Source organism: Heliangelus exortis, chromosome 2 (genome assembly GCF_036169615.1).
Source record: "Heliangelus exortis chromosome 2, bHelExo1.hap1, whole genome shotgun sequence".
Classification (NCBI taxonomy): Eukaryota; Metazoa; Chordata; class Aves; order Apodiformes; family Trochilidae; genus Heliangelus; species Heliangelus exortis.
Window position 1 is genome coordinate 97,398,651 of NC_092423.1, and position 10,073 is coordinate 97,408,723.

Below are 10,073 nucleotides of genomic sequence, written 5' to 3' on the forward strand. Positions count from 1 at the left end.
GCTCCTAAAAGCAAAGAGTCATCTTGACTACCTTTACAAATCCAAGAAAAAACTAGAGCTGACTTTCAGATACAATTAGGCACATCTACACGTAAATTTCCATAATGAATCATTCTGCTGAAAACAATTTACTTCATCAATTAGACCGTTTCAGGGCTACATTTTGAACAGTAAACAGTCAGCAGTGTAAATTCTATCACATACCTCTTTGACTGTAGTGTGTTTGTACCAGGATAGATTGCAGAATTCATGCAAGCACAGTTCATGCAAGTGCTTTGTAAATGTGACAGAAGTTGGCCAAAATCCACTGTGAACTCTGGTAGTATTCTTGTGGCCCAACTGCATCGTCTAAGTGTGTCCCACCTGAACCATCATAATGGACATTGTTATTCTGCTAGACATCAGCAAAGTTTTTTCACAATAGTTGGATTAATTGAAGTAGCTGGCACTTCCACTTTTAGCTACACCACATGTAACTCTCACTGGCACCACATCTGTTCCTGTCCTAGTAAATATAAATTTGTCCTGCAGCTAACTGGAATTTTGGTAACAGAATTCATCAAAGGAAAAATACCTGTATTTCAGAAAAGTGAAAGAAAGCAGGTGGACTAATAGATAAGAAAACCAGGTTCACTTTCTGTTTTCCTGCACCAGTCACTTCCACTCCTTCAACCAAGAAATGCTGTCTTTGTGTAATACAGCAAAGCTCAGCTCAGACACTTCTTTGAATACTCAAACATTTTTCCCAGAAATGTACAATGTAAACACTGTTTTAAAAGGGCTTTCCAAAAAACGTGCAAACCAGCACTCTTGAACTCATTAAAGGAAGCCAATTACAGCCACAGATGTATTTTTTGGTGTCTGTTTCCATTCTCTAGAGGTTAGGTACAGGAGCCTGATAAAGCACAAACACAGTAATGTTATTCGGAAGGTAAATATGTGTGGAAAAAAAATATATATATACATATCCACATATATATTTCAGTGTTTTACAAGATGAAACTGTCTGCATCAGAAGTAAAATTAAATTTTTATGTACTTTCTTACCTTGCAAATTTTTTTCATGACTTTTCTTTGCTGTACTGCCAAAAGCAAGACAAGTTTATTACATGACAAAAGCAACCATTACAAGAAAAGACCTAAAACCAAAAATGTCAAAATCTTGTGAAGTAACCTTTTTGTAGTAGTTTCCTGGAAAGCATTCATGATGAGTCAAATTCTGTTACTTTACAGCCTCCTCCCCAGGAGGCCTCATTCAAGGTTATAACCTCTAGAATAAGAGAGAACTATTGTGACTTAGAGAGGAACCTGAGGGTGCTGATTGACAAAAGGCTGAATGTGTGGTCCCAGGTTGCCAAGAAGGCAAATGGCATCCTGGCCTGTATCAGGAACAGTGTGACAAGCAGGACCAGGGAGGTGATCTTACCCTTGTACTCAGCCTTGGTGAGGCAGTTTTGGGCTCCACAGTATAGGAAGGATGTGGAAGTGCTGGAGAGGGTACAGAGAAAGGCAACTAGGTTGATTAGGGCTCTGGAGAACAGGCCTTATGTGGAGAGGCTGAAGGAACTGGGGCTGTAAATCCTGGAGAAGAGATTGAGGGGACACCTTATTGCCTGAAACTGCCTGAAAGGAGGATGTAGTGAGGCACATGTTGGCCTTTTCTCCTCAGTGAGCAGTGATAAGACAAGAGGTAATGGGTTCAAGTTGCACCGGGGGAGGTTCAGATTAGATATTAAGAAAAGTTTCTTCACTAAAAGAGTGATGAAGTGTTGGAATAGGTTGCCCAGGGAGGTGGTGGAGTCCCTGGAAGTATTCAAAAAACATGTAGGTGTAGATCATTCAGGAGACGATTTAGTGGTTAAGGTGGTGTAGGACTGAAAGGTGGACTCAATGATCTTGAAGGTCCTTTCCAGCCATGTTGATTCTGTGATTCTAAGACTGCAAAATAAAACCAAATTACTTGATTGGTGACATCAGATAAAAAGCTTTGTCCATCCAGTGCAGTTCTAGAAACAGCTTTTTAATGTCACACAATTACTACTATTTTCCTTCTGTTTGTCACAAGCATAGAGACTAGAAAAACAAGGACATTTTTCAGGCATTAGAAAACCTGACCACAGAACTTACTCATTGTTTCACTGCTGAGGAAAGACACGTTTGCCAGCAGGCAAAAGCCAAATAATGAATGTAGTGCTACCTGCCACTGTCATATCCAATAAAGGACTTAGGAATTTAAAAGTAACAGGATTCCATCACAGAAATCAGAGGCCTGTATAAGGATGATGAACTCTCCATGAAAACACCAGCAGTCAAGCACCTCAGAGATGAGAGCACCCTGGTATGTGGCACCTGGGTGCCACAGGACACACAACACAAAAAGGACACAGCAGAATATTTAGGAATCCTTGTCAACTAGTCAGCTTCATGTAACCACAGAACCAGAGAATTACAGAATTAGGGAATAGTTGGGATTGGGAGGGGCCATCTAGTCCAACCCCCCCTGCACTGAGCAGTGACATTTTCAACTGGATCAGCTTGTTCAGAGCTCTGTTCAACCTGACCTTACCATTTCACCTAACTTCTTGTGCTCCAGGCATCCACTTAGAAATGAGCCACAGGACTGCATGAGACCACAGGGGAGTTCACCTGCATGAACAGCAATCTAAGGAATCAGACTCTCTCCAGGGTATTAAACAATGCATTGAGATTAAATCCATGGGAAATTAAGGATATGTTTAAAGGATATCAGGGAAAAAAAATAAAATTGGATGGTGACACAAAGAGAATGTCTAATAAGAGTCCATTAATACTGTATACAAGTTACTTGACCTTTAATTTACCCTCCTTTCTTCCAGTTTCTGAGAACAGGAGAGCATACTTGGAGTTCTGAGAAGATTAATTTACTTATTTAACAATACAAGGGAAAATAGATATCTTGCCTGGAGGCCAAATCTTGAAAACTGCCTACTACCTATCCTTTAATTTTATGTTAGTCATCATATTTAACTATAATATATACAGCTAAGTGCTTAAATAGTATCTAAAAATAGGATGGGAACCTGCAAGGCAACATTAGTTTAAAGGTTTCTTCTTGAAAATAACAGAAGTGGCAGACATTAGTTCAGGGTTGTTTGAAGGAAAAAATATGACGATAATATAATTTATGGCCTTATGAATAAATCATTCTCTTCCCATCTCCTGCTTACCTGTTCTGAACCATGATAGCTGGACGGAGAAATTTTGTTGCGTGTATCCCAGTGAGTATGACTGTCTTCCAGGACCAGTAACAAGCTGCAGACCTCGTACCACCCTGGCTGCAGAGAGTCTTCAGTCTCTTTTAGGCTTGATGTGGTCTTAGCCTGCTTTGGCAGGTGCCAAAAGGAGCAGTGGTGCCTGTGGTGTTTCCAGTCTTAGTTTCACCCTGTGATCCCCTAAGTGACACTGGCCTTATAGACCACAGTGGGGAGTCATGGTATGACAAAAAGCAGCCTGGAACCTGAGGCTGAGGGAGGTGACTGTGACACTATGGCTTTAGCTAGAGTGTCATACTTTAACCATGGGGTGGCAATTAAGTGAATGACAGATGCTCTCTATTAATCCCTTTCCCCTCCCTGATAGAGGAAGGTACTGGGAGACTCCTCTACTGCACCTTCTACTCAGGATGGCCTCCCTGTTTCCCTGCGTTTTGTACCTCATTGCAGTCATCAGTCCAATCCAGTCTACTTATTTAACCATGCATATTATCTAGTAGTAACAAACAGGATTTTTGCTTCATCTTTGGATAGTATCTCTGGGGAAGAGGCAATGCATCAGTGTTCCTGCCTTTCTTATAAAGAATTCTTCTTTTCACTTTTTTTAGCAAGCGTCGTAATTAGGCACCTGCTCACTTGGAAGCCATTCTGACTTGATGTCTCATTCTCTCTGAAGAGGTGTATGGCCTCTCAGTGATTCAGCCTTTATCTGTTATGCCAGGCTAGGAGGGGGGGAAAAAACCCAACAAAAGCCAAACAAAAACCCCAAACCAATGACTGTTTTCTCTTCAGACTTTTCACCATCAAATTGTTTGATTAGAAGGAATTTTGGAAGAAATTTAAGGCTGTTGGAAATAGCAACAATACAGGAAATATTTCCCAACAGAAAACAGCAATAAAAAGTGGCAAACAACTCAGTAAGCTTCTAGTATCACTTTCTAAAATTAAATTTATGTTGGGAAGAAAAGTTTGTCTCACCAAATAAACACAAAAATACAGCTACTTTTTGTTCGTTTCAAATAGCTGGTTGCATAGACTTCATCTATGTCTTCAAGGTGCATTAATAATAGTAAAGTATTAATCTAGCAGGAGCCAGAGACAGGAGAACACAAAGGCAGACAATATTTGAGGACTTATTTCAGCTCTTGAAACACATTGCTGCAGTGAGGCAGCTGCTAGTGTAAGAGATCTGCAGAAACGCTTCCAAGCTTTTTCACTAAAAAGAAACATTTTAGAATAGGATGTCAGAAACAATATCTTCAAAACATTTATAGGAAGCAGAGCAATGCCTGGTTGGGAGGAGAAGGCACAGAAGGGGCAGAGGAGGCTGTCACTCAGCTGCCTGTCTCTCTCCTGGAAATCACATGGAAAGGTAGAGAGAGAAAGCCTCCCGACTCAGGCTCTAAGCCTGATTTATAAGAGGGTACTAAACTAATTTAAGGAGTCTGAAGTCTGAAGAAAGAGAGTGCATACAATTGTTAGCTATAACTGAAAAGGGGCTGGATCAGTCCCCACAACCAAGAAAAAGAACATCCGTAAGCTAAAAGTTGCTGCTGTCCCAAGAACATCTGCTGCAGTTATTTTTGCAGTTTGTTTTCTAAGGTCAACATCTGAAATACACTTGATGAATCTTGCTTGTGACATAAGAGTTTGTTATTTGAGGCTGAGTGAACAACTACTACTAGTTTTACCTCCCTTGGCAATGCTGCCATGTGAAAACAAAATTTTTGCATGTTTTTGTTGCATTTTCCTAAGAAGACATAAGCTCAATGCTTGTTATGGTCAACCTGTCCTGAAGTGAAGCTTGAATACATTGTTTTTGCATGGTCCTTGTTTTTTCCTCACTGTTATTATCCACAGAGAGGAGGAATGGGTCCTGAGATTAAAGGAAAAATGATGTTGCTACCTCCTCAGACATTTTATTTTCCAGTTCTCAACCCTTTTTTGTCTTCTGGTTTATATGAGTTTATTCAGTACCATATTCATGGTTGTTTCAGTAACAAATTTCTTTAGAAACTGCTGTACTTTCCCCTTACTTAGAACGCCCCTAATGGTAATTTCTTCCTTCACCAGATTTTCCAGAGACCATTCTGCATTACTTACATTACATACAAATCCTGTGCTGTCTGTGGAGTTATGAGCATCACAGATTTTTAAAAATCATAGATGAAGATGTCCAGAGACAATATTCTGTTTTCTCAGGTATAATGGAAGGCACTTCAACTGCATAAGTAATATCTGCAGGCAAAGAATATGGGACAGTTTAATGGTGATAGAAGAGCCCTAGGAATATAGTTAAAGATTATCCAGTGTAGGCAGGAGTTCTATGGTGTTACAGATAAGCACTAATCCCTTTATGATGAGACCGTAGAAAGTATAGAATAAGTGCACCTTCAAGTACAAATAAAAAGGAAGACAAGGTATAAGAAAAATGAAACCTTAAAATAAGGTTACTGCCAGTAAAGTGCATCTGTCATGTTGTGCATTCCTATTTGTCACCAAGCATGTCCATTCACACAGTATGTTTCATGACAGAAACATAGATGCTGAAAGAGTAAAAAAATCTTGAAAATATGTTTTATATATTTTTACATCTTTGTAAAATCTTCAAACATTGATACAAGCCTAATGGATTCCATGCAAAGCTCAGCAAGTGTAAACTGTACAACAGACCCTATGACCAAAGCCTTAGCCCAAAAAGCCAACAATATCCTGGGCTGCATGAAAAGTATTGTGACCTCAATTGATGTTGAGGGAGGTGATTCTCCCCCTCTGGTCAGCTCTCATGAGACTTCACCTGGAGTCATGTGCACAGTTCTGTGGCCCCCAACATAAGGACATGGAACTGTTGAATCATGTCCAGAGGAGGGCCACAAAGATGATTTGAGGGCTGGAGCACTTCACCTAAGAAGACAAACTTAGGGAGTTTGGGCTATTCAAGCTGGAAAAGAGAAGGCTCTGGGGGACCTTATAGCAGCCATCCAACGCCTGAAGGAGCCTACAGATATTCTGGGTAGGGACTTTAAACAAGGGCATGTAGTGATAGGATGAGGGGTAATGGTTTTAAACTAGAAAAGGGGAGATTTAAGTTAGACATTAGGAAGAAATTAGTGAAGAAATTCTTCACTATGAGGGTGGTGAGACACTGGCACTGGTTGCCCAGGGAAGTTGTGGATGCCCCCTCACTAGAAGTGTTGAAGACCAAGCTGGAGGGGACTCTGAGCAACGTGGTTTGGTGGAAGGTGTCCCTGTTCATGGCAGGGGGCTTGGAACTAGATAATCATTAGGGTCCCTTCCAACCCAAACTATTTTATGATTCTATGACATAACATTTTTGAAAATTAATGTCCTGCCAACTCCCTTCCTATGGAGTTGTAGTCAGCTGATTTAGGGAACTGAAAACTAATACTGGAAAAACAAACAAAACCAAACATTCAAGCAAGTGCTACTAGTGACCGCCAGGGGTGCAGGAAGGTCTATATAGGAGAAGATGAGAGCAGAGTAGCCTAAAACCTGAAAATTTCAGGTTGCTGAATATAAAGGACTGTATAAAAGGTAAAAAGCCATACTATCCCACAGTACTGCACAGTGCAGAAAAGCCGCGCCAATAATATATTTCATCAGCTGTGCATGACATTAAAATAGATCACCTTGTAGCCCCTGTGAATTTGAGAATCAGTGTTTTGGCAAAACATTGTTTAAACACAGTTTTAGACCAGGAAAACATTTAAATAATATTAAAACTTTACATGAGTTTTATCAAGATAGGTGTACTGGAGGTACATGTTTTTAAACATAAATAAAACAGAGATGATACACACATTTTAGAAGAATGCAAAGGATAATAGATTTTTTTTTCCCATGTCCACATGCTTGTACATACAAAGGAAATTATAGGGGAAAGAAATAATTATAGTGTTCTGAAGGCTGTAAATACTATTATGAAATTATGTTACACTAAGATTTTTTGGGGGGGTGTATTTTATGGGCCCAAAATTTGTTCTTCAATAGAGAAAATGTGTATTACTGCCATATGGACAGGACAGAAATTACTGATTATATGTTTTCACTGCTCTGCCTACAAATAAGCTTAACAGACTATTGGGAAGGTGAAAGTATTCCAAACAAGAGGCTCCTAGAAAATATATAGGAAAGTAATAGCAGGAAAAAAAATTAGACCGAGAATAGAAGTTTTGGATGTCATATAAGAAAATATTATTTTTGAAGGCCAAGAGAAAATATAGGGTTTTTTTGTAACCAGAGCTGACGTTAAACCTTAAGGAAAAGAAGAATTAAGGGCTTGGATTGGTAAAATGTAAGATAGGTATAAACTGGACATTTATATATATACATATATACTGGACATTTAGACTGAAAATAAGGAATTTCAGTCATTTAAAGCATAAAGTTTCTAAATCATCATTCCAAACACATCAGTAGTCTGCATTCCTTTAAGATAGTTTGCCAAGTTTATCAGTGGACATATTTCTAAAACAGTGAAGGTGACATAATAAACAGAAACATGATAATCCCTTGCCTGAGAACTCCTTCCCAATTAAAAGAATTATGAAAGTGAAAAACATCTAACACTCTAGTCTAAAATTTCCAACAATAACAGAACTTTCAAAAATGTTTGGAAAAAAATTAACTGATTGGCAACACAAAAGTTACTAGCACAGAGGAGAAGGTGCTGCTCCATTGCCTTCTACATTTCTCACATACAGCTATTGATCCCTGCATAGTAAAATTTTGTTGGAATTTAAGTCCATGGTCTCTTGCAGGTTACTATGAGTACATTATAATGAGAAACGTGAGGCTTCTTTTTGGTAAGGGGAAGGGAGAATGCCAATATGTCACATACTGAAAATTTTGTGAAAATATCACGTTCTCAAAGGACCTTCAGTATAACACAGCAAGCTATTACTTGATGGACACACCATGTTTAAGGAGGACATTCTAATTAATGGTGTTCATGCACTGTACAAGACACCTGCTATCTGTACCTCTCTGCTTAGACTATGAAGATGATACATGTCTTGGATCTGTAGAAAATAAAAACTTTGGAAATTAATGCACTAAGTCAAACAATCTTTTCTCTCTGACATCAAGAGTATAGGTAGTTAATATTCTCTGCCTTCATCACCTACTCTCAAGGTTTCCAGCCCTGGGAATTGTTTTCATGATGGCTGGGGTTTTTCATTTGGTTTCAGTTTTAATTTTTGTTTTTAATTATTCCCTGAAGCTCTGCTCCGAGGAACTAGCAAATATATCCTCTTGGGTAATAATTTATTCACTGTTTTTCCAAATGTATGCTTGAGTTACCTCTCCTGGGCAAATATCAAAAGGTTTTGAAAGTTCAGCTAGTCTTACAAGTTCATTATGGCCACAGCTCAGCGTATTGCTATCATTTTTGGTTGGTTTTTTTTTCAGTTTGTTTTTCAGGAGACTGAGATTTTGGGGTTTGTTTTGGAGGAAAGTCAAGACTGCCACATGCACCCATGCTTCAGGGGCTCAGATATCACTGTCCACAGGGATATCAAGTATTGAGAATGGATCACCAGACTGGTTTTGCAACTTGCTCAAAAAAAACAGGCAAACCCAAGAAGGATGAAGTTAATAAAGATCATAATGTACTTTGTTACTAAGTCCTTAGGAGGGTAGTATTCTGAGTAGAGGTTAAAAGTGACCTCCTTTGGATCCTGGCTTCTGTTGGCTCACCAGTAGTCAGGATACATGGCATTAAGTTTTTCAGAAGTAGGTTTGAGATGGGGCAGGTTTTTGTGGTTTTTCAAAGAAGAAAACCAACCAAGATGTCAAGAAAATGATCCTTCAGGTAGAGACAATGGAGAAACTAATACATGACAGGACACTTTGCTATGGAAAAGAGATCTAGGGAGGTAATTCTTTAAAAAAACTGTGGAATCAGGAATAGTGCCCTGGAAAGAAACATCAGCAGCTGTTCAACATTGGGAAACTGTCATCAGCTGAATAAGCTACATTTGCTTTATTCCTATTTACTTTTAATAAGACTTTTAACTGAAGTTAAAAGTTCTAGTATTTTATTGTTCTAGTATTTTTAAAATAGAAAACTGCGGATCTGGTTTGCAATTTTAAAAATTTGTTGGCTACAATGGGCTGAGTTTTGGGATGAGTTTCCATAAAATATTTTGTACAGAGAGATGCAGACACCAAAAGAGTGAAGGAAAATAAAATCAGTGATTTCCTATTCCAGATAATGCTAATACTCATTTCTCCATGCATCTTTTCAGAATTTGGCATATAATGCTTTATCATGAACTGAAGAAAAATACACTTCCTCAGATTTCTTGCTGTGGTTTTCTGTACTGCTTTAAGTACATACGGAGTTAATTGTAAGACAAAGCTGACAATAATTCAAATGTACAATTTGCAGAACCTGAATGAATAGGTTCTCAGTGAATGTGACCATTATGTCTATGAGAAAGCAATTTATGCAACTTGAGAAACAGCATTAGTGAGATAATAAAGTGTCAAAAAAATGAGGCAATAAAACCATAATAGTATGTTTTTGCATGGTAGGAATTTTCAGAGGAAAACTATCTGAAGCTTCAACTAAAGGTCTGATATTTTGCCCAACAGACATTCTCTGTTACTTACAAATTCTCACATGTTATTAAAAGCAAGCAAACCAATGTCTTCCATTCTAGACTAGAAGACAACACAGGCATTGAACTGAAGAAGGCTGCTGAAACTGCAGACATTGAAGGTAGCCAAGAGTCCTCTCCATTCTTCTACTGCCACAGTTTTCTGGTTGGTGGGAGAATAAGCAGAATCCTTCACTGT